At 41.3% G+C, this 19,999-nt stretch overlaps 1 protein-coding gene across 1 annotated transcript in view; it reads left to right on the top strand.

Annotated features, from left to right (window-relative positions):
- Positions 1-19,999, top strand: part of LOC136867383 (uncharacterized) — an 86,143-nt gene that overhangs the window by 23,417 nt on the left and 42,727 nt on the right. The gene's annotated exons all lie outside the window — the stretch shown is intronic.

Genomic DNA, 19,999 nt, shown 5'->3' with positions numbered 1-19,999 from the left:
ACATATCCGAAGGTAATGGATTTTACTGCAACAAATTATTGTGAGCGTTGTTGTTGTATTATTTGACTTTGATTGATTGAGCATTAAATGTACTGGGATTAGTAAAGTGGAAACCGATGTAACTTAATTGTGTTTAGCCTTCAGCTTAGAAACTTGGATAGTCATGGGGTCATCAACCTCAGTGATTTAGATTAAGGCCATATGCCACTGTAGCATCATTTTCCTTGCGGTCATCATCCACTATGACTTTAAAGTAGATTAGAAGTTTAGATGTCAGTCCATAACATAGTCGCAGGTCACATCGATTCAATTAAGGGTCCATGCCGTACAACCACTATGTGGCACACACCGATTGGACTGCCTTAGTTATAACCAGAGTCCAGAGTTCGTGTTTCGAGGGCTGGACCATCACGAATCATTATGATGGTATATGTAGTCTCACATGGAAGCCGAATTTAAGGATTTCCAGACTTTCCTTTCTTTAATAAAAAATGAGACAATGGTTTCTAGTAAGAATGCCCATCAGGCAGTTACGTCAAAGGCTCACACCAGTGTTCTGACCTTCTATGTAATAAAAATGATTGTGGTGACCAGTGGACACGATTAATTTCAATGATACCGTTGACAAATCAGAATGCTTCAGAATTTCATGAATAAATAGGAATCTTTTAAACAGACCTTTCATTCAAGTAGATAGATTAGAATTACTGAACCCTACCCTTCATAGTGGCCCAAGGGTTCAGTACCACTTTTCAAATTTCATGGCAGAGCCGGGATTCGAACCCGAGCCTCCAGGGGTGGCAGCTAATCACACTAACCACTACGCCACAGAAGCGGATTTATTGTTTATAAGGTTTAAAATTGTCATATTCATTTCTTTGTTCGAAAATGAAGCACGTAATAAGCAGTGGCGTATGCTGCGATCAAGACGTGGGCTACCACTAGACTTAGGTTACAGCTTTTCGATCGTTGGTTTAGTGAAAGTCAAGCCGTACGTGTTTTGAGCCACTGGGGTAACTAACTGTGCTGTCGATGCTGTTTCGAATCTTACTGCCCTGGCTTCTGTCACTGCCAAAACTCAACACCTGATCAGTGGCAATGGTAGCTGCGGGTTTAACAAATTAAAGTCTTTCTTTATGGCTAAATGGGTAGAATGTTTGCCTTTGGTCCGATCGACCCGGTTCAATTCTCGGAATAAATCTCCTCGTACGCTTAATTCCCCTCACTTCGGAACTAGGTGTTTATGACATCTTCATTGGGTCACCACCAAGCCTTTTCAGAGGCTACGCACCACATTATTATTATTATTATTATTATTATTATTATTATTATTATTATTATTATTATTATTATTATTATCAAATGAACATGTGGAATTTTACAGCGTTACAAGCGGTCTTACACGTTGTTCACTGGTTTATTAGCTTTCTCGGTAAACCAGTGGTGGTGTCCGACCGATGATCACGGGTTCGATTCCAAATAACAAAAGAGAACCTGAAAGATTACATTTCATTTGAGCAGATCTACGTATAGAAAGAAAATTATACTACTCCTATAACAGCACACATTGCAGTGTCTTCCTACAAGGATGTAGAAGTAGACGAGAGTGTAAATGAAATACTAGCTCTCTGTTATCTTTATAATTAAGTCAGAAGTATGGGGTGAGGAAGTATATGTGATGTGGAACGCATGGTCGCTCTCTCCCCCTGGTTAGCAGTGGCGAACTGACGGACCGAAACTTTGCACACCCATCCCCCCTATCCCCTCGGTCCCCACGCCTATGGAGATGCCATGAAGAAAGTAGCTTTTTAGGTACTGTATTTGAGTTCACTTGTAAAAGACGATGGAGACATTGAGAATAATGTGAAGTGCAGGATTTAAGCTGGCTGGAAGAACTGGAGGAATGTGACTGGAGTCTGTGAGATAAGAAGGTGCCAATCAAAATAAATAAGTCTACAGCACAGTAGGCAAGCCAGCCTCTTCTAAAACAGTGACTCTGAAAGAAAATATCAGCAGGATGGATGATGGAAGTAGCAGACACGTGAATCGCTTATGTTGATGTGTGGAGTGGTCAGAAAGGAATCTGAAATGACTACGTGCGTTAGTAACACTGGAGCCTGGGTTGATGAACTTTGAATACGCGATGAGGAGAGACGTAAAGCAAGCCTATGGGAAGAAATCAACGTTCAAGGAAAGAGGAAGCGTGGGGAACCGAAAAAGAGATGAATGGAACAGGTGAAGAAGGTCTTGGGGTGAATGCGGAAGACCATGACCTAAAACAGTACAGAAGGGAGACATATTAGTAGGGAGAAGTATGTGCATAAAAGTGTATATGAACAAAATATCCCCAATTATTTGATTAGTTTCTGAAAAATAAAATAAATAAAAAAGACTGAAATAAACATTTTAATGGTAAATTATTGCCTAGGTATGTAACTTACTAAAATATGTATTTATTTGATAGTACGAAGATACACAGGCTGTGCCTAATTACATTCCTTCATGACATATGGGAAATGACTGAACTAGTTAGAAAAAAGAACAGAAGCAAAAAACAAAACTTCTGAGTACCTAGCATTCCAGCAAAAAGTAATTTAATAACGATTATGGTTTAGTAAAGTAGCTTTTATTTGCTTATTGGACAACCTAGCGCCAGCAAATAAATCAACTTGTGCACTAATTGAATTATAAACCGATAATGTTTTAACTAGTGGTGAATTAGAATGATGAACGCTTCTAGATCTTGGGATGTGAAATGGTACTTGCTGTCGTGATTGAACTTGTGGTACGTGAAATGGGATGAAGTTAAGTAATTCTTGACAGTCAATTTTTCCATTCAAAATTTTCCTCAATATCTGTAACGAAATTAATGTTCTCCTGCTTTTCAAAGACATTACATTGAACAAATTTCTTAAATACTGGATTGAAATGTCAAATGGATAAAATACAAATACAAATAACTTAAAAATGTATTTTGTACAGTTTCAATGTGAAGTGTTTGGTCCTTATAACGGGGGTCCCAGATTACCGATGAATATTCTAACATGCTTCATACTAAACTTATATACAACTTAAAAATTACTTCCTGTTGAATAAATAATTTTAAATATATAATAATAAAACCAAGCATCTTGTTAGATAGACTCATTACTTTTTCAATGTGGCTATTAAAAGTTAATTTGCTGTCGAAAATAATTCCTAAATAATTAATAGACGTTACAATTTCAAGTGTTGTTTCGCCAATATAATATGTCAGATTTATACATTCCTTTTTCCTGGTAAATACCATAACTTTATAATTCTTAACATTTAGGACTAATTTATTGCTATCACACCATGATATAATATTATTAATATCCTGTTGCAAATCATTCACGTCACTGCATTGATGCGTGGTCTTATATAACTTTACGTCGTCGTCAGAAAACAACAAACAATCAGAGGAACGACTCATTCCTAGCAAATCATTAACCATAATAAGAAATAGAAGAGGCCCAAGATTGGACCCCTGTGGCACACCAGAAGAACTAACAAAATTATGTGAAATTTCACTTTTGAAACAATTATAATTCTAAATGATAAAATACACGATTGTTGACAAAGCTGCATTAGTTTGGTGTTTCTAAACCATTATTTCAACTATTAACTATTAAATTATTTTATTTTAAACTGAAATACTTGTTTTCTGATATTCTTTATCATTCCCAGCAGCCTCACTGGTTTGATAAAGACTGGCTTGAAAGGGATGAACATCAGGCATCTGAAATCAGCCAGGAGAAGAAGTCCATTTACGAACCCTGTCTAGCCGGAATGAGTGGTTCTGACGGTTGAGGCGCCGGCCTTCAGACCCCAATTTGGCAGGTATGATCCTGGCTCATTCCGGGGCTATTTGAAGGCGCTGAAATTCGTCAGCCTCGTGTCAGTAGATTTACTGGTACGTAAAAGAACTCCTGAGGGACAACATTCCGGCACGTCGGCGTCTCCGAAAACCGTCAAAAGCAGTCATTGGGACGCAAAAACCAATAACGTTAATAACGTTAATAAAAAAGCAATTACCTTATTATTCGAACCCTGTCTATCGTACCTCCCTGATCACTGGTGTGTTATTTAAAGGACTACTGTTTGGAAGTAGGAGTCCTCTGCAACTGGCATCTGCCATATGAAAAAGCCTCGGATTGTCTTTAACTTATCTAAATGACATCACCTTTATTAAGGATTCGCTAAAAAAACATCTCTTCGGAGGCCACACGCCATTATAACATTAGAAATCATCTCAGGTAGGGTCCCATCCTCATAGACATACAGGTCGCCTGTAGGAATCCAGGCTCTTACGCCCGGTGGTCACTCACTGTTTGTAAGTTGATATATTTAACCATAGGAGAACCACCATAATTACAAGAATCCAGGCCTTACTCATTAGCAATCAATCAAAGTCATCTCCATACAGGCCATGAAGGCCCTTGGAGGGGTGGAAGATAAAGGCTTCCACTATTCGTAGCATAGGTACCTGATGGGGTAGAGTGGTAGAGTGGTTAGCTCTACACCCCGCCGCCTTTGCCCCCAGGCGTAGTGAACCTCAGGGCCATGTGCACCTCCGGAAGTGAAAATTTTTACGACTTCCTAACGGGGATTCGAACCCACGTCCTTCCGGGCGAACCGAGCACGCCTTTACCGCCTCGGCCAGGCAGCCCCTACTTATTAGCAATAGCAACTCTATAATGAAGTTGAATTAGAGAAGACCTTTCTTTGAGTCTGAAAGCTTGTTCATTACGCCTTTCACTTGTAGGAGTAGTAATGATAGTTTTAAGAATCCGACAAACGCAATGTCAGCTATGAGAGGTCCGACTCCATGGTGAAATGGTTAGCATACTGGCGTTTGGTCCAGGGGGTCCCGGGTTTGATTCCTAGCCGCTTCGGGGATTTTAACCTTAATTGGTTAATTCGACTGAGTCGGGGGCTGGGTGCTTGTGATGTCTTTAACATTAGAAATGTCTGGCTCCATGGCTAAATGGTTAGCGTGCTGGCCTTTGGCCCAGCGGGCCCCGGGTTCGATTCCCGGCCGGGTATGGGATTTTAACCTTAATTGGTTAATTCCGATGGCTCGGGGGCTGGGTGTGTGTGCCGTCTTCATCATTAGAATTCATCATAGGTAGGGCCCCATCCTCATAGACACGCAGGTCGCCTATACGGGGTCAACTCGAAAGACCCGCACCAGGCCTCTTCGCAGGCCACACGCCATTATAACATTAGAAATCATCTCAGGTAGGGTCCCATCCTCATAGACATACAGGTCGCCTGTAGGAGTCCAGGCTCTTACGCCATTATTATTATTATTATTATTATTATTATTATTATTATTATTATTATTATTATTATTATTATTATTATTATTATTATTATTATTATTATATTCATTCCACATATTTTCAAGTTCCAAGATATTAGACTGCAGGCTTTTAGCCCAATCTACCAATAAGACCAAATTGTCGGCATAGGCCAAACTCCTTACTACATCTCCACCAAACTGAATCCCTCCCTGCCACTATATATCTTTCAGTAGACTATCAATGTAAACTATGAACAACAAAGGTGGAAAGATTACAACCTTGTCCAACCCCTCTAAGAACCTCGAACCACGAGCTCACTCTACCAACAATTCTCACTGCAGCCCAATTGTCCACATAGATGGCACATAATCAACCCTTAATCTCATAATTCCCCAATACGGGGAACATCTTTTCTCTCGGTACTCTGACATATCCCTTCTCTAGATCTATAAAACGTAAACATAACTGCCTATTCCTATCGTTGCATTTTTAAATTACTAAAATTCTCATCTTGACAGCTCCTTTGTGGTCTGAAACCACACTGGTTTTCATCCAATATACTCTCAACCACTGATCGCACTCTCCCTTCCAAAACGCCAGTGATTACCTTGCTGCTATAATGATCAAACGTGTAAAAAAAAAAAAAGCTGCATTTATATAATCGGTCAGCTGGAGCTGTCGCCCGGCCGAGCCTCTAGTCTGATACCTAGAAGCAGAAAGCCGCCGCACAGTAGACCTTGACACGTGTGGCTTTCAGCGATGATATTAGTCGTACGGATATATTATTTCACAATTTTACAATAGCTTAATTGTGTTCCTTTTAAGGATGAGTCATTCAGAAGTATTTTGCCATCACCGACTTCTATACGCCCTGTATTCTATGACATTATATTGGTGTCAGGAAGTCCTACGACCCGCCCTCTCAGATGACATCATGAGCCTCCGTACCTGAAGTGGAATTTCAAGGCCGATCAGTCAGTGACAAATAACAACAGGGACATGCAAATTTACGACAAACGAAAAGTCTGAAAATAACATATGAATAGCAGTAAATTCTAAAACGCATTTTGAATCAATGACTTACGTTATTTGCTTTGCATCCTACTAACTACTTTTACGGTTTCCGGCGACGCCGAGGTGCCGAAATTTAGTCCCGCGGGAGTTTTTTACGTGCCAATAAATCTACCGACACGAGGCTGACGTATTTGAGCATCTTCAAATACCATCGGACTGAGCCAGGATCGAACCTGCCGCTTTTCCCAATCTTAGCGGAATCGCGGATGCGAACTGTGTCGGACATGTGGACTTGGCCCTTGCTAACGCCAGCCCTGTGAGGAGGGAAGACTTCGCAATTGTGCGTTTCTGTAGTGGTTGGTAGTGTATAGTGTTGTGTGTATATGAAGAGGAGAGTGTTGGTACAAACACAAACACCCAGTTACCGAGTCAGAGGAATTAACCAGGCACGATTACAATTCCTCATCCGGCCGGCAATCAAATCCGAAAATGTCTAAAGTGAAGGTCTCGACGCTGACTATTCAACCAAGGATCCGAAATTGTGACAAATATAGAATGAAAATTTTCAAAAGAATCCCTGTGACTTAATGCGGAGGTTACATTTCCCCAAGGCTTTGGTTGGAACTGTGACTGCCGGCAGTCACGGAACATTTCAGCATTTTCCACATGGACTTACAGGGGTAAAGAGGTACTGTCCCTTTTTTTTTTTTTGGTAGGTAGCTGGGGATCTGATCAACATTTTCCAGGTAACAACCATTTCGCCACATAATTATGTTAGTGGATCAAGATGTTGGAGTGTGGGACCCGTAAGATTAATAAACGTAAAGTCTGCTGCGTGTATCAGTAAGAGAGCACTTTTAATGGCGGCCATAATTTCGTTCTTTGAGCCGAACACTCCTCACACTATGCTGTGGATACTGCTGACAAAAGGGAGAGAAGATCATCTGCTTTTTCTCTTCCTTGTACTGTCTGTAAGCTATGATATTATTTCGCATGAGTATTGAATGTTAACGCCTGACATTTTCTTCTCTATATAATACAGAGGGGTGTAACGTTAGGGTCTACAATGCCTTTAATGGGCCCCGCAGACTCCTCGAAATAATAATAATAATAATAATAATAATAATAATAATAATAATAATAATAATAATCCCGTGTGGGGATTTACCGGTTACCTCCATCGGGCGCGTCCCATTGGAATTGGGGAAGCTCGCTGGCTCTGCCCCCAGTCACAGCTCTTGCCAGGGTTACGGCGAAGACTGGTAAATGACCAGAAGCCAGAAAACATCTTGAGGCAACCTCTAGGGCCAACAACCCTAGTTGCAAAAGGATGGGTACCCGTCCAAAGCAAAGTCAAATCAAAAAGCATGATGGGACAACATTTCAAGAAACATACCCCAGGGGGTAAATCTTCGGATAAATCCCTCGTCGTGAACGCCACGGCGCACGAGTCTCGTTCGGATTCTGGGGGAGACTCGACATCAATGTAATAGACAAGAAAAGTGTTCCACCGATCAATACATTTATTGTGAATGAATTATTGCACTAGTACCGGTTTCGGCCTATCTTGGCCATCATCAGCTAGCACACAAATTTACAGTCATTAGACAAAATTATAAAGGTGTTACGTTAGAGCATCCAGATGTCTAATGAAAAATGGAAGTAAAATATATTGCAGTATGTTGCGTTAAAATATCTCTGATTAAAAGTGGTGATGGTTAGAATAAACGAAAACCTATTGATTGAGCATGGACATGAGTACATAAACACATTAAAATATATATGCCACATCATAAGACACTAAAAAATTTAGCACATTAAACACATTAAAGCATAGTATATTTTAAAAAACGTCTATTAAAATTTGAGTTCATGTTGCGTTGCATTCATTCTTCAATCCTCTTGTAGTTCTTGTGTTGATTAAGTTGTATTAGGTGAATATCGAGAATGTTCTATGGCTGATATACTTTGTATTGGTATGTTATAAGAACTCGTGTCATTAAAATTTGAAAGTTGAGTACTGTGCAATTTAACTGTTGATGTAGTCAGGTAAGATTTATATATACAGCAAGATAGGGTTTAATTTTAGAGCAGTTGGCGGTGACACTTCTCTCGTCCATGCACGTTATATGGTTGTTATTGTTGTTGCTGTGGAGGTTGTGTACCGATATGTTTGGAGATTTGATTTGATTTGATTTGATTTGATTCGATTTGATTTGATTTGATTCGATTTGATTTGATTCGATTTGATTTGATTTGATTTGATTTGATTTGATTTGATTTGATTTGATTTGATTTGATTTGATTTGATTTGATTTGATTTGATTTGATTTGATTTGATTTGATTTGATTTGATTTGATTTGATTTGATTTGATTTGATTTGATTTGATTTGATTTGATTTGATTTGATTTGATTATTTATCATCAACAGTGTCATTACTTCTCCAATTACAGATGATATAGTAAATTCAAATAATAACAATACTAACAACAAGAGCAACTAATAATAATAATAAAGCAAGATACAATATATGAATACTGTACTTTAGAAACACATACGGAAGAAAACATGAAAACAGAAAAGTGTTTATTTATGCATTTGAAATGACCGATAGATAAAAGAAGGAAATATAACTTTCAGTTACCAAATAAACTATCTGTCTATGAGGCGTCGATAAGATGTCTACGAATTTCACTAGCTGACGAGAGAAATACATCCAACATCCCCAATTTCATTCAGGGATATTAGGACCTGCATAAAACAAGAGTTCTTGTTTGATTCAGTTCTGCAACTGGGTAAGTGAAGGATGACAGCCTATTGGGTGTTCCGGGAAGGAACATGAATTGGTAGCAATTGGATTGAATTAGGACAATCAAGGAGATTACCGATGCATTTGTGCATGAAACGTGTTTTAACATATATGCGCCTAGTTCTAAGTGACCCATTATGCATCTTTGTACAAAACAGAGTGATTTCAACTGAGGAATTATTGACGCTGAGATAACAGCCCCGGTCTAGAAAGCATGAATAACGGCCGAGAGGATTCGTCGTGCTGACCACATGACACCTTGTAAGCTGCAGGCCTTCGGGCTGAGCAGCAGTCGTTTGGTAGGCCATGGTCATTCGGGGCTGTTGCACCAAGGGGTTTAATCATAATCTATCGATGACAGTTTAATACACATTTTACAACATCCCTAAATGCAACCGCTCTCAGCCGAAATCGAACTCATTATCTTGCGATCGGATTGAGCCACTAAGGTTTGTTCGTATAAAGAGGCTAAATAATAACCATAAGTTTTAATCTAGTCCATCCAGAGTTCAACCCCTACTAAATCGTGTATTCGTCCCTCTTCTACGAAGAATCGAGCGAGATCTGTCACAAGTAAGCAATAACAGACCTGAGTTAGCACTTTCACTGCTCCGTCCATATAAGAGGATGTGGCGCCCACTTCTCACGTGGGTGGGCTGAAGGCTGTATCGCGGTGGGAACACAGGATTGCGAAAGTACCATTATTTACCTAATACAAACTGACTTTCCTGTGTAGTCATTGCGTAATGTGTTTGTGCCGTGTATTAGGACACACATTCTGCGGAATACCTCTCACCTTGCACGGCACATGTTGAAGAAAATATACAGGGCCGATTGCAGAAACGATGACTAGTTTTAAGACTTAGACAATGTCTACCTAAACAACGTCTAAATCGAGCACGATCTTCCATTGCATAAACAATATCCAGTCGATGTTTAACTAGATATCGCTTAAAGTTCCAGTTTTGGTTTGAAAATGGAGACAGAAGTATCTTTTTTTTTTTTTTTTTTTTTTTTTCTAGTTGCTTTACGTCGCACCGACACAGATAGGTCTTATGGCGACGATGGGACGGGAAAGGGCTAGGAGATGGAAGGAAGCGGCCGTGGCCTTAATTAAGGTACAGCCCCAGCGACAGAAGTATCTTTCATGCAAATCTTTGCTTTATAGAAAAGATTTAGAAATGTGATGTTACAGAAGAAAGGTGAAGATGATATGGGTACATCGCAACGCCTTTTCACAAAATGGGTCGTACCGTGTCATTTATTCATCAATGATCTGCATTTAGGGCTGTCACCCGGGTGGCAGATTCCCTATCAATTGTTTACCTATCTTTTTCTTAAATATGTTCTACGAATTGGAAATTTATCGAACATTTCCCATGATAATTTATTCCAGTTCCTTGTTCCTAGTTCTATAAATTAATATTTGCCCCAGTCTGTCTTCTTGAATTGGGGGCTGCCTGGCCGAGGCGGTAAAGGCGTGCTCGGTTCGCCCGGAAGGACGTGGGTTCGAATCCCCGTCAGGAAGTCGTAAAATTCAAGAAACGAGATTTCCACTTCCGGAGGTGCATATGGCCCTGGGGTTCACTCAGCCTACACCAAAAATGAGTACCAGGTTAATTCCTGGGGACAAAGGCGGCCGGGCGTAGAACCAACCACTCTACCCCATCACGTGCCGAGGTTAACAATGGTGGAAGCCTTTAACTTCCACTACTCCAAGGGCCTTCATGGCCTGTGTGGAGTTGACTTTGCTTTGCTTTGTCTTCTTGAATTCCAACTTTATCTTCATATTGTTGCGAATAAATTTCAGGATGACCCAATACACACACAATTCTAATCAACCATGAATGGCCACACGTACTAATTGCTGTCTATTTACAAGTCTCTCTTCCTTATTGCACAGCAGGTAATCCGGCCCATTGCTATTACTTGGGTACGGCTAATCCTTACTATCACTTCCCCAAGTCCGGTCACCTCACACAGTAGCTGTGTGTAGACCGCTGGACACATGATGACTATTCCTTAATTCGACTCCAGAGACAGTCCAGTTATTCACATAGTCATGCAATGAACAACTAAATAGTAACAGCTCAACAGTATTCAGCAGCAGGACAATACTCACAGCATCGAATATTAATACAGGTCCATTTACCCTCACACTCACGGTAACGGCTATCCTCGCTGACTCACGGCCATCCTCAGTCCACAGAAATACTCAGATACACAGTAATCTCAGGTAGTACACATTCTTCCCTTCCGCACGTCTTCAGACCAGCCATTCTCTGGACATTCCGAGACCAACAACCACAGCTCCTCATTCAGACCTCGGTAGGACACTATAACGACAGCCAACACCTCCGTCGCCCTCAGCCCAGCCACCGAACCCCAACACACTGAGTCTCACACTGGCTCCATCACGGAGTTCAACACTGACTCCAAGTCCAGCACCAACACTGACTCCACCACGGAGCCCAACAGTGATTCACTGTCCGCGGCTAGCCTCCCTTTGTATAGCTCGGATGATGTGAACCAGAATATTCGCGAGGTGGCTAGAGGCAGAACATTCTCGTTGAATCTCCAAGAAGCTCACTGGGCCAGCCATGCCCTCCAGGCCGGCTCGGATGTCCCCGGTCGGCTGCTCACTAGCCCCTTCCAATAAGCTCCGAAGGGGGCTACGACAGGACTGGCACGTAACAATATTTTGATCTTTCCTACTTTTAAAAGCTTACACGCCCTCTCCTTTACTTCAAACCGTAAATACTCTCATAAACATATGAAGAGATCTGTAACCTTTCTTAACAACCTCGTTAATATAATAACCCCAATGAAGACCATTCTTTATAATAACACCTAGATACTTACATTGTTCCAAATGAGATACTCTCACCCCATCGATGGAATAATGACAACTGAAAGGACTTTTCCTCTTGGTGAAACTTACAACTTGACTTTTCATCTCATTTAGATTCATACCATTATCTGCTGTCCATTTCACTACATTGTTCAACGTGTATGATAATCAGGAAATTAATTTATGTGAGTACGTCCATCAACGGCGGGCATGGTAAATAACCAACTAAAGACGTTAGTGGCTCTTGTGATTGTTTTTAAAAGCTGCAACGCCACATGAATATTATCCCCTGTTGATTAGAAAGATAAATATGACTATGGAAATGTTAAACCAGGCGAAGGCAACCTTGTACGAAGATTTATTTTCCAAAATATGTTTTACTCTGGGGGCGCTAAGAAAAACACCTATTTTTATATTTGAACTAGCTGTTGTACTCATCGTTGCTGGAACAATCACTCAGCAACTCCATGACTACATTCTAGTTGATTATTTATTGAACATTCTTCACAAAAGTGGGACCTTGAGTAATGTATTAATGTCTTCATCCTTCGAAGTTTTGTTTCTATTGGTAAGTCTAGTAAATACTCAGGGTGAATTCAATAACCCGATAACTCAAACGTGTAACCTTCAACAGATTTACACAGCTAAACAATGATGACCGAACGAACGATACAATTGTACTCATGCTCCAAGAGGCTTTTACCTCTCTCGCAAGACTTGGTCATTACCGAATAGGTTTCGTACAAATCATGGTCGAAGTGCACATTTGCTCCGGAGCTCATCCGATTGCAACTAAGCGTCCTCCCAGGCAGTGGAGCACATCCTCTCTGAATCTCCGCTGTATTCATATCAGGGATCACAAGCAGATGTTGTGAAGGTTCCATCACCCCTACTTCATTGCTGAATGGACTCAGTGTGCAGCTCTGAAGCTGTGATTTTTGTACATTTGTATACTACAAAGTAACATTTGAAATTCTAGATGAAATGTATGTATCTTTATTCTTTCTCCAGATCTACATAATATGTATATGATCCATTAATGGGGGAAAAAATAACAAGTCTGACCTAAACCAGCTCACAAAAAGAAAAGGAAAAGAATGCCACCAGATAGGCAGACACATGAACAAAACCATATGTAATACTAATAATAATAAGAAGAAGAACAATATTAATAATATAAATAATAATAACATGGCAATGAGGCAGGATAAACACTGTCGCCTGGCCCGAGATCAATCCTTATTGGCGGTCTGTTGGCCATGGCAGAAGTCAGTATGCCAGTATGATAATAAGAAACTAAAATAATAACATATTACTGTGTAGAGTACAACAGTGTCAGCAGACGGCATCTGTAATTTAAACTAACTACATATCACTTCCGGCCTGGTTCGCAACTCAGCGCAATCCTTCCTGAGCACTGAACTCTCTGTTGTTCTACTTGAGCTGCAAACCCAGCTTTCGTGTTACCTCCACTGTCGTGCCGGTGTGCAATTATTCTCCTTACGTTTCATTACTATTGTCCACTGTTAAACTCCATTATCTCGCTACACTTATTTTCTTTTACAATTTCAGGCAACTCTCCACATTAAATGAGACCATCTCGCCAGCCATTCCATGCATTACAAATCCAACATCACTATCTCTCTATTCATCCGCCAGCCTTACCTCATCGCAAATTTTACATCCACTCTACTACCTTATACATCCATCTCCACACATTAACTTTTTTATAATGTTATTTGCTTTACGTCTCACTAACTACTTGTACCGTCTTCGGAGACGCCGAGGTGTCGGAATTTAGTCCCGCAGGAGTTCTTTTACGTGCCAGTAAATCTACCGACACGGGGCTGTCGTATTTGAGCACCTTCAAATACCACCGGACTGAGCCAGGATCGAACCTGCCAAGTTGGGGTTAGAAGGCCAGCGCCTTAACTGTCTGAGCCACTCAGCCCGGCACACATTAACTTACGAAACCTCGTGATTATTTACTAAGTCACCACACATGCTTACAATCACACTCTTTCTTGCTTACTAACGAATACCCGCCTCATCTTAATTACAGCCTTCCTATACCATATAATGACAGTAATTAATATACACACTTCATCGCCTACTAATTTAACTGCTTAATCGCTCTTATCTCAGTTAGAAATAACACACACCCTACACTTTTCTCATGAGCCTAAACAATTTACTTACTGCTGCTGCTTGTTTTTTTTTTTTTTTTTTTTTTTACTTCTTGTCACTACGCCTACGTCCAAATTACTCGTCTTACTCCACATCTCTTTTAGTCTCAAGCTTCTCCCTTTCGCCAAGGCATCTCTTGCTTCTGCTTTCTCTCTCCAAGCCGTATTTTCACTTCGTTTATGTGCACTTGTCACATCTTGTGCTTCCCCCCCCCCCACACACACACACATTCACTCCCTGTATCTTCCTTTCTTCTCTCACACTGAAAAATGAAATGTCGTATGGCTTTTAGTGCCGGGATATCCCAGAACGGGTTCGGCTCGCCAGGTGCAGGTCTTTCTATTTGACTCCCGTAGGCGACCTGCGCGTCATGATGAGGATGAAATGATGATGAAGACAACACATACACTCAGACCCGTGCCATTGGAATTAACCAATTAAGGTTAAAATCCCCGACCCGGCCGGGAATCGAACCCGGGACCCTCTGAACCGAAGGCCAGTACGCTAACCGTTCAGCCAACGAGTCGGAATTCTCTCACACTGGCCTCCGTCCTCAGCTCCTTAACTATTGCCCTGGTCTTCCTCCTCATTTCAATTGCTGCTTCCCTGGCTCCTTCCATGATCGACTCGAAGATAGCATGCGCGTCCTTCTCTGCCCTGCTAATTTCTTCTTGCTGCAAGCTCTGTTGCAATGCCCTATATTCCTTAGTTTTTTTCTTTATCCCCATGCCCGTCATCACCAACTTTACTGTCTCTAACTTGCATTTCTTCCACTCTCTTCCCCATTAGCACTTCGTTCTTCATATTCTCTTCCATTTCCCGTAATTTCGTCACTGTCCAAAATCTGGTCCATTGTCCATTGGTTACCACTAATAGTTGACCTTTACTGTAGGCTCTTAACTCTTGCAATCTAGCCCTGACCAAATGTTTCTTCAGAATGTTTATATTCTTAATCCCTTCTCTTCCCATGTCTCTTTTAATCAATTTTTTTTGTACTCCGTATTATCCGCGCCTCTTATCACTATTTTCGCCATCAGGGTGGAGAACAACTTCACTTTTATCGGCCTATTACCCCGTGCTTTACCTATCCTTTCCACATCGTCAATATCAACTTCACTAAAGTTAATTTTCATCATTTTTTGAATGACTTCCAACACTTTGTAAATTGTTAGCACTTTGCCCTCTCCTTTTTCTTCCTGCACTCCATATATAAATAAGTATTTCATCCTGCGTTCTTGGCTACCCTCTTCTATTTCTGCCTTCAGCTTCACCATCTCATCCTCCATCTCCCTTATTTTCATCTTCAGTGATATAATTTCTCTCTCGTTGGTTTTCACTTTGTTCATAGTTTCGTCTGTTTTCCCTGTATCCAACGCCTCATATTTTCAAATTCTTTCACTTGTTCCTTCAACATATTTTTAATCTGCTCAAACGGGCATACTTCTTCCACAACTTCTTTAACCACTCTTCTTATGACCTCCACGTCTTTCAGCCCATGTTGCCACTAGAAGTCGGGCCAGGGTTTACTTCCACACCCTCTATAGCTAGCAGTACCATAATCACCGCTGCCACCAGTATCATCTCACCCATCATTCTTGTTTCCAGTTTACCTCCTTCACTCGTTACTGTTTCCTTCTTCCATATCCCCTGCCATCTTCCGATCACTACCCGATATTGATCCACACCAATCATCTTCCTCTTCCCTCCCGTCTTTCTTTTTCCACTCACCGCTCACACTCCACTCCCGCTCTACCGGCACACTCAACTCAGAACGTCTGCTCCCGATCGCTGACTAGGTTAGACTCTTCTAGATGAAATGTAAAGCGGTACAGTTTGTCACTTCTTACAGACACTACCACTGTACGCTTGCGATCTACCAATATCAAGTTCCAGTGCTGGGATGACCTGGCCACAGACAGCGGTAAAGACCGCTCTGTTGTCTTTCGTTTAGTGTAAACTCCCCATTCCTATCAGCACCTCCATGGCACGGATCGAATAGTTCGAAGACAATGATGGACCAATGGGTAAAGTATGGCGCAGCAGCCCCGAAAGGCCATGACCTACCAAGCGACCGCTGCTCAGCCCGAAGTCCTGCAGATTACGAGGTATCATGTGCTCAGCACAACGGATCCTCTCGACCTTCTTGGCTTTCTAGACCGGGGCCGCCATCTCACCGTCAGATAGCTCCTGAGTGAACCTCGAAGCAGCCTTCAGATTCAGGTAAAAGTCCCTGACCTGGCTGCTAATAGAACCCGGCACCCCCGGGTAAGAAGCAGGCACGCTACCTACTACACCACTGGGCAGGCAAAGTATAATTAGTTATTAGAATATGTATGATCCAGGCGAACAGCAATGCAGCAAGTTAAAAAGGAAGGTTATCTAATGCCCCTTACAGCTCGGAATATACCACTTAGTCGAGCAACTTGTCTCCTTACTCCCAAGTCTTCCCAACCCAAAGTTTGCAATATATTCGTAACAATATTCCTTTGTCGCAAATCGCCCAAAACAAATCGTGCTGCTTTCGGATTTTTTCCAGTTCTCGAATCAAGTAATCCTGGTGAGGGTCCCATACAGTTGAAGAGTACTCTAACTGGGATCTTATTGTTATTTATAGGCCTATACCCTCTTCTTCACATCCTTACTACAGGTCCTACCAAAAGTTTAAGGGCACCTGCATATTTCATGAACATGTTTCCTGTCCTTAAACTTTTGGTCTCAGGCATACGATTTTTTTTTACAGGGAACTAGTACATATTTAGAGGAACATCTGACGAAATTTTCATTAAAATATCATTGTCTTGATGTTATTACATTTTTGTTTAAAATAATTACAAAGAAATTGGCTGTTTTTTATACTTGAGGAGATCTCGATAGTACAATACTAGCTGATGTGCCCGTGCTTCGCTACGGAATTATACATTGCATACATTTCTAGGCTATGTAGTGTACATGTTGTGAGCAAGACTGTATTAAATTGCATAGCTCTTAACGTTACCCTAGGAACGCGACGTTCTGGAGATAGTAGGTTCGAACCCCACTGTCGGCAGGCCTGAAGAGGGTTTTCCGTGGTTTCCCATTTTCACACCAAGCAAATGCTGGGGCTGTACCTTAATTAAGGCCACGGTCACTTCCTTCCCACTCCTAGCCCTTCCCTGTCCCATCGTCGCCATAAGACCTATCTGTGTCGGTGCGACGTAAAGCAACTAGTAAAAAAAGAAACGCGACGGGGAAGTCACCAAACGTCTTTTCTCTTATGAAGACTGAGTTAGGGAATTTTCGTTGTAATGGTAGGCCCGCTTGCCTACCATCAGTCACAATCAGGCTGGGGAGTTTTAATCATAATGGCAGACATTCACTCTCCACCTGCCTTTTACATCCTCAGAAAGACTGTCTTCGTTGTTTTCCCAACTGAAATGAACAAAGGCCATTACAATGAGGTCAGCAGGAATAGCGCGATTAAAAGTAATGGTTTCATATGACATACTCGATCAAATGAGAAACCAAATATTTTCTCACTTTTAACGAACAGTACTACACTGCCAATCTAACAGTCCAAAGTTCCAAAGGTGGAATGACCAAGCCGCAGACAGCCGTGATCCGTGAACACTCTTCGTCTTTTTTCGCCGGCGGAGGGGGTCGAATAGTGGAGAGTCCCAGAACAAAAACCATGCCCTTTTACTAATATGTTTCCTAGGAGTATCCGATGAGTCGGAAAATCTCAATTCACTACATTGGCGGCGGAAAAAGCTATCTGACTTGGAGGCAAATTTGGTGCTATAATTTGGAATAGGCCTAAATTCTAATTCTAGACCAGGTCATACTACTACTACTACTACTACTACTACTACTACTACTACTACTATTACTACTGAGTCTCTGCCTTAAGTGTGCACACTGCTCATTCAAAACAGCGCGTCAGAATAGGGATCGAATAGCTGGAATACTATGATGAACCAGTGTGTTACATACCAGCAGTACCAGAAAATGTATGAACCAGAGGAATGGCATGCTAAAGAAGAAAGTTTTCTAACTCCCCAGCTATTTCCCGCCAATATTCAGTCAGGCTGTTTTACTCGGTACGCAAAAGTAATCTCGTCTATCGTAGATGACTGGCAGCTTAAGAGACAACGAACATCACAACAAACAATGTCAATGTAATGTTATTGTTGATCAATGTTATGCACTTTCAAGATTGTAGGCCTTCACATTTAGTTTTCTTCCGACTCTGAAATACCACTCTTATCATAGTCGCTACGGTTAGACTGAATAAAACACAAATGATCAGAAATTGTATTCTCTATAACTTTTGTTATGTGGTACTTTTCGATAGGACCAATAATATGGGTAGCCTATTTAAAAATTCAATTTTCACCATCCCCTAAACTACAATTTCATCCAGGGTGAATAACACTGTTTATAGTTTAGACTGTAGTTTCTTATTCCCCGGCTCTATATACTGAGTTTCATTAAATTCTGTTAACCGATTTTTTCGTGCCTCGGCGTTGATATGGACTTAGCAACAGAAATCGGAAATTTAATTCTATGTAACTTTAGTTATGTAGTATTTATCGATAGGACCACCAATAATACAAATATTTGAGAATTACATTTTAGGCCTTCTCCTCAACTACCATCTCACTGAGCGTCAATAAAATTATTTATAGCCTAGACTGTAGTGGCTCATCCCCCGACTTTACATACCGATTTTCATTGAATTCTCTTCAGCCGTTTTCTCGTGATGCGTCTACATACATACATACATACATACATACATACATACAGACAGACAGACAGACAGACAGACAGACAGACAGACAGACAGACAGACAGACAGACAGACAGACAGACAGACAGACAGACAGACAGACAGACAGACAGACAGACAAATAACGGAAAAGTAAAAAGTGCATTTCCTTGTTACTGTGGACATAACCGATACAGAAATATCATTCTTTTCAAATTCTGAGCAGTGTACAGACATAATTCTTATTATATGCATCTGCATTATAGACTGCTATGCCTTTCAAAGTTCAGTCTGCACACCTCCACAATCCTCTATTTGTAACTAGCTCTGTGACTTCGTTTAGTTCCGCACCTATCATTAAATCATTAAACGCTGAGTCTAGTCATGGACGTATAGATGTTCCCCTGTTTCTCTCACCAACAATGGCCGAGTCCATTAATCTTCTAGATAACCTGTCGTCCTCCACCCTCCTCACATGACCACACTACCGAAGGCGGATCATGAGCGCAGCTTCACCTATCGAGTTCATTCCTAACTTATCCTCTATTTCATCATTCTAAGTACCCTTCTGCCATGGCTCCCATATGTTTGTATCAGCGATCATTCTCGTTACTTTTATGTCTGTTCTTTCTCATTTATGAACAAGATATCCCGAGTCCACGCAACTTTCACTCCCGTAAAGCAAGGGTGAGAGCGGTGTAAAGATAGTTTCGACCGGGAGCTGACTTCTTTCTTTTTTTTTTTTTTTTTCTTCCTTCCTTTTTTTCTTTCTTTATTAATCTGTTTACCTTCCAGGGTTGGTTTTTCCCTCGGACTCAGCGAGGGATCGCACCTCTACCGCCTCAAGGGCAGTGTCCTGGAGCGTGAGACTTTGGGTCGGGGGATACAACTGGGGAGAATGACCAGTACCTCGCCCAGGCGGCCTCACCTGCTATGCTGAACAGGGGCCTTGCGTGGGGATCGGAAGATTGGAAGGGATAGACAAGGAAGAGGGAAGGAAGCGACCGTGGCCTTAAGTTAGGTACCATCTCGCTATTTGCAGAGAGAAGTGGGAAACCACAGAAA

This window comes from Anabrus simplex, chromosome 3 (genome assembly GCF_040414725.1).
Source record: "Anabrus simplex isolate iqAnaSimp1 chromosome 3, ASM4041472v1, whole genome shotgun sequence".
Taxonomy (NCBI): domain Eukaryota; kingdom Metazoa; phylum Arthropoda; class Insecta; order Orthoptera; family Tettigoniidae; genus Anabrus; species Anabrus simplex.
The sequence above is the reverse complement of the archived record's forward strand: the minus strand, read 5'-3'. Positions and strand labels throughout refer to the sequence as shown.